Source organism: Microtus ochrogaster, linkage group LG1, assembly GCF_000317375.1.
Source record: "Microtus ochrogaster isolate Prairie Vole_2 linkage group LG1, MicOch1.0, whole genome shotgun sequence".
In the NCBI taxonomy this organism is placed as follows: Eukaryota; Metazoa; Chordata; class Mammalia; order Rodentia; family Cricetidae; genus Microtus; species Microtus ochrogaster.
Genome location: NC_022027.1, coordinates 50,212,303 through 50,218,458, shown reverse-complemented (window position 1 = coordinate 50,218,458; position 6,156 = coordinate 50,212,303). Strand labels below are relative to the sequence as shown.

General features: G+C 36.6%; 1 protein-coding gene across 3 annotated transcripts in view; it reads left to right on the top strand.

Annotated features, from left to right (window-relative positions):
* The window catches only part of Hnrnpd (heterogeneous nuclear ribonucleoprotein D), a 22,826-nt gene extending 17,786 nt beyond the window's left edge, over window positions 1-5,040 (top strand). For 2 of the 3 annotated variants that reach the window (XR_003378072.1, XR_003378071.1), the window contains one exon: window positions 1-865. This exon is cut by the window's left edge and continues 538 nt beyond it. The gene's annotated coding sequence lies outside the window, so the exon portion shown is untranslated. Of the gene's footprint in view, window positions 866-1,955 lie in introns of those variants that run through there. The other variant, XM_026785372.1, reaches the window with a different exon arrangement.
* The last annotated feature ends 1,116 nt before the right edge of the window (window positions 5,041-6,156 follow it).

Here is a 6,156-nt window from a genome sequence, read left to right as displayed (position 1 = left end):
ATTGGTTTTAATATTATTTCTCTGTAGCCATTAAGTTTTATGAGTAACTTCCCAAATACCCACTTTTTTTCTTCATATGTATTGTGCTTTTTAAAAGAACAAATCTGGAAAAATGTGCAAGAATATTTGCACAGCGTTTTTGAGCTTCCATTAAATAAAAATATTTGGACTTAAGAAAATCTGTTAATTTAAATAGAAATGCAGCTAGTTTATTAAGTACTTTTTTTTTTTTTTACTGTTTTGGTGGTCTTAGATAGTCAAGGGTTGAGGGAAGGTTTAAAAATGCATGCTGTGTTTTTTGTGTGTTCTCACTTGTTAATTTTTTTTTGTTTCCTTAAAAGTTAATTTTGGGCTAGGCTATTAACTGAGTCTAGGACTTAAAGGTAAGATGCCTCCAGAAGTTTTGTTGCCCTAAGGGTGTGTGGTGAGGTATAAGTGGTAACTTCAGGATTAAGTCAGGGTCATTTGTTTATGTACGAAATTATATAAATTGGTGACTCTTATGCTTTTTAGCATTCAGGGCTTTAATTCTATTAACTTGGATGGAAAATTTCTCTGTAGTTATTACTGAAATATATATTAATAATATATTCAGTCCTGATAAGTTTTCAGTTTTGAGTTCATTGGAATCAGACTCGAGTAGCTGCTAGAAAGTCACGTGAGGGATGGTGCCGTTCTTGTATGGGCAAATGCTGCTGGAGTTTGTGGTATTGGGTTATGTCTGAAGAGTTTGACTTCCTTGCTAGACATTTTAATGATAAAAGCCAGTGTTGTGAAGTTGAGAGTTCATGAGATACATCTAAAATGGGACCTGCAGCCCACATTTACAAAAATTAATGCACTAATTAGAAATTAATTACAAAATTAATACAAAAATATACCCATTTGTTTACATATACCCGCTTTTGTATTACAGTGGCAGAGTGATGTGCTTAAAATTGAAAGCCTCAAATATTTTCCTGGCCTAACAAAAAGTTTGTTACCCTGGATCTTAATCACTTGACTTGGTCACTTAAACATGTTAGGCTAGATTGTACGTCATTCATGATGCTTATTTTACATAAGAATCTCACATCACATACTTGGGCAGTTTTAGCATACTTTCACTAACTGCTATCAGATTAATCTTGATCCTGTAATTTAGTGTTTAAACAAATTGGTAGAAAGTAGGAAGCCATTGTGTTCAGATTTGACTATTTTTTGTTAATAAATTTTGGAAGTCATTGTTTTCCTGACCCACTATCTATATCTTTCTCCCTCAAATAATTACAAACAACCTGGTTTTTATGTTTCTTTTGTTCCCACTAAATCACATTTAAAGTTATATTCTCAGACCCATTTTAAGTATTAATGATCGATCTAGATATCTTTCTGATTTCTGATCACTAACTTATTTCTCAAATCTTTGCTATTTGTGCATTCTGAACTGTCAGCTTTGTTTTCTCATTTTATGTCTTCAGTCTAAGGCAGTTGCTTTCAGGAATTCTCTGTCTTTCAATTAAATCCTTTATTTTTCCAGATTGTTTGCTTGTGTTGGCATAGTGTCTTCCCATAGTGCCAAGACCTAGGTGTCTTCAACACCCTAGTTGCGTGCCTAGTTAGCTGGATAGAGTTTGTGAGAGAGTTTGTTGATAATTTGAATCTAGGTCTTACATGAAGTCTTTTAAGTAGGGTTTACCTTGTTCCTGAACTGTGGAGTCTAAGCAGCCAGTGGCCTCTATTGTACAAACTTACTCTTCAGTTTTGGGAAGTGTTAAAGCTATGAAGAACTTCCTGGGAGTATTCCCCCTACCACTTTGGTTCTTGGTTGATCATGAGACCTGGGCAACTTTTTTCCTTTTCCAATTTCTACAATTTAAATTTAAAACAGTTCACCTTAGGATTTCTCAGACGCTCTTCTCCAACCTATTATAATTAATCTTATGTGTGCCCTTCATCTTTTTTCTTCTTCTAAGGCTTTTACTGATAGGATAATCCTGTAATCTCAATCCTGGGAAGGCTGAAGTGGATTCATTGAGCTCATTTCAAGGCTGACCTGAACATTGGCAAGAACCCAACTCAGGAAGACAGAACACCAAAGGCATTTTGCTTTACATCTTATTGCTTGGACTTCTTCCTGTTGAGAATTTTCATCAGATGCTAAGTGATAAGAATGAACCTCTAGATAGATATTTTTATACTCTGGTTAGGCTTGCGTGAGTTTCCACGCTGCCTGAAGGGTGAGCATCTGGGTTGCGGTGTTCTCATCTCAAAGAGGGAAGAAGGCAGATGTGTTCAAAAAACCATTGCAACTGCTTTAGACACTAGTTTCTTGCCAGAATGAGAGTCCGTTGGGTGCTGGAAGATCTGGCGGTCTTGAGTGACGTCAGACTTTAAACCAGTCCTTGGTTTTGTTCATTACCATATGTGTACCAGTGCTTGGGCTACCACATCTGTCATTGGGGGCTCTGTAGGGGTATTTTGAAATCCCCTCTATGCTCACAGAAAACTGTTTTCTTAACATTTGTTCATAAACTCTTAAACTTAGCTTATTTCCTCTTACTTGTCCCCCACTGTCCACATTTTTAAAAAATGCCTGCTATTCAGTAGAATTTCAATAAAGTTGGTTGTGTGTGTGTTGTACATGGTTAGTGGTGAAAAGCTTGAGGGAAGGAAATGAGGCAGGAAAATTAAATGTTGACAGCTCATTACCCTTTTAGAATTGGAGTTCAGTATAGAAACTCTTTCTTGGTAGACTGTTAGGTAGCTTTGATTTTTATTTCTGGGTAGAACTGTATTGCCAATCCCGAGTCAGTTTTGTATCTTGGTTTACTAGGTATCTACTACCAGGTGAGTTTACTTCTCTTCCTGGGGTTCTGTTTCTCCTTTTTAAAAATTCTTTGCCTAAACTTAGTGTGTATTAGAGTCAGGCCATGTAGCCATATCTATCCTTTGGGCACTGGGCGACTCTTAATTCATTGTATGCTGTTCCCAAGTTAGAATTCAGGGTGTTGTGGAGATGGCAGCTCATCTTGAGTAAGGTTGTTATACTTTTATGCTTGGAATGTTTCCTTAGTTAAGACTACCTTGTGCTTTGCATTTTGTGTTTCGGATGTTGAGGTATTAGGATTCTTGACAACCAGAAGGGTTGAACCCAGTATCTAGCACAGTTTGATTATGAACATAATGCCTGCATTGTTAAACTCTCTAGGTCCATGCTTAATACAGTAATAATGAAGTTAATTTATTTTGGAACAATTTCCTAATAGTGCAATAGATTGCTTTTTCTTTTTTTTTTAAACTAATTTTTGGCAAGGCTGAAAGATAACGGTACATCTTTTATTCATTGCTGGCCACTTTAAAGCTGTTAACAGTTTAGCAGAGTTTAGACCTCTTGTCTGAAAATTTCCTTGGGTAAAGTGATTCTAGCCAGTTAAATACACAATTGTGCAAATTCAATTTGCTGTCGTTGAATTTGCCCTTAGTTGCCTGTAATCTAGTAATCGGGGGAAGGGTGATTATAATGTACTTCATAGAGGTGTGTAGGCCATCTACATATGTGAATTGTAAGGCAGTGTTGCCTGGGATTCTTTATTTCACATAAACTCCCTTTAGCTATGCTAATGTATTAAAAACCTTAACTCAAAGATAGAATAAACATGTTGTTCCATAAGGTGGTCTAGTTTTTGCTTTTATCTCGTATAAAGACAAAGTTATTTTTATAAAGTAATTCTACATCTAGCATGGAAGAATAATTCAGAAGATTGTTAGCATTCTAGTGAGTATACAAGTGACAGCGGCAGTAAGTGGCCGTAGTTGGGAACACACTGACTTGTGGTTTTTAAATTCTCTACAGTCAGTACTGTTTGTACCTCAACCCTCTCATCAATGACGTGAGTCATCCATTACATTTATGAATTAACCACTGGCTGACTGAAATTGCCTTGCTGGAGTTGGGCTGGTTATGTTTTTACCCTCTTGTCCTGAGCACCTTAGAGTCTTAAGGATGTTTGGTTGTGGCAACTTTAATGTAAATGGCCTTAGATAATCTGAGAGTCATGTGATTTAGGAAGGTGAAGGGAAAAGAATTTAGGAAATTGCATTAGGGCCTGGGCACGTGCCTAAGGAGGGAAGCCCTGGGTTCATTCCCCAGTTAAAGAAAGAGCAAGTACGATGTTTCAAAATTAGATTCTATATAAAGGGAAGGTGTTAAAGTAGTCCAAATTTGTTACTTTAAACTTAAAGTGGGAGGGAGGGATTTTCATTAACTATAGTGATTAAGGTTTTAGAATTCTATTTTGGGAAACTTGATGTTTGGCAGCAACTCTTCAAAGTTAATTTGTATCTATTTGTAATTGGATTGGTTGTATTCTGTTTGCACTCGAGAATTCGAAGGCAAGGTTACTTCCTTTACTTTAATTGCTTTTAGAAAGAAAATACTGGAAGAAACTTACGAGATTTGTTAACGCCAGTACTTGAATGTGACATTTAACATGTCATGGAAACTGCTTTAAATAAATACTTGAAAAGGAATTACATAATTGCCTTTTTTTTGTTGTTGTTGTATGAATGAGCGTGATTATATGGAGCTTAATCACATTTTTTCATAAAGCTGGTATGAGACTAAAATGGAATCCTTACTAAATTTTGGAAGATGGCCTTTTGAGTATTACAGTAGAGATATGGCTAACTAAGTAAATAAAACTTGGAACCAGAAACTTGTAAATGACTTCCACAATCACTGATCTATAAAGCATGCTACTGCCAATCAGTTCTATGTATTAAGACCTGTCAGCATGTCTTTTTTAGTCTGTGGTTGACTTCATTTTAAACTATAAGATGTCCTCTGTACCATTTAACATTTTCAGAAGTTATTCTTCCTGGGCAAATTCTGTCGGGACTGTTTCCATTGTAGAGACTTCCTTATAGATTCTTCAAATGGAGCTTACAGTGGACTTTCACGGGGTTTTAATTTTTTGCACTAAATTTTATTTTCTGAAAGATCACTTAATGTTTATAATGTAGTGCTTTGTCTTAACAATTAAACTTTTATAGCACTCATGCATGCTTTGCACTGTCGTTTTTCCCCTTAGTTTAAGCTATTTTCTTGGATGGTTGTCTTTAAATAAAGACCTTGTTTTTAGTTGAGAAGGTAAGAGAACTGTAATGGTTTAACATCACACAAAACTTTAAATGCTGGATCATTTGAAATTTAGTCTTTATATACAAATAGTCAAAAACTGTAAGACGTTGAAGAATCAGTGCTAGAAAAAAGGGCTGTCCCAGTTTTCCCCAGAACACTATGAGGGTGGTGAGACTGTATGAAGGTGTTTGGTCTTTGGCTTGTGTGTTGTCGGGGGTAATGAGTCCACTATTTTTAGAAGAGAGTAAATTTAATTAAATGTTTATTGGCAACATTGAACAAGATCTTTCCAGTAGTGCAAATACAAGAAACAGAGGGCACTTCCATTTCCTGTCGTGTCCTGTTTTCCCTTTTGTCTTGTTGAGATTGGGTCTTGGCCCGTGCCATTCCTAGCCATTGGGATTCATTATGTCGATCATGCTGTCCTGAATTTGAGCCTGTGTTGCTCAAATCCAAGCATTGGGATTGCAGGCTTGTGCCAGCTTGTTAAGTTCTTTTACAGCAGTGGTTCTCACTCAACCGGTGTGCTGCTGCCTCCTGTGTGGGTGGGGTAGGTGGTGGTGGTGGTGAACAATCCTGTAACTAGCAAAATTAGTTATGAAGTAGCAACAAAATTTTATGTTTGGGGGCCGCCACATGAACTCTAAGGGTCAAATATTTGGAAAGTTGAGAACCATTGTTTTGGAGGAATGTGGATTTTTATTTGTGTCGGCCTTGCCAGGTCATGGTGTAGGTTTTAACAAATTAATTTAACAAATACATGAATGGGATAGATGCTTGCAAACAGATAATGTGTTAGTCCTGCCTTAGTCCTGCCTGCTGTTTCCCTACTGATACTGGCCAAACATCCATTCTTTTCCATATAAAACTTCCTCACCTGGGCACAATTGAGGCATGCTTATTAATGAAGCTATAAACATACAGAGGGTTCCATCCCAGAGTGACAGTATTATTAGAGGTAGAGTCCAGATGCCTATTAAGATTTCTGAATCTAGCCTGATAGTGGCATGTTCCTTTAATACTATCTTAGGAGG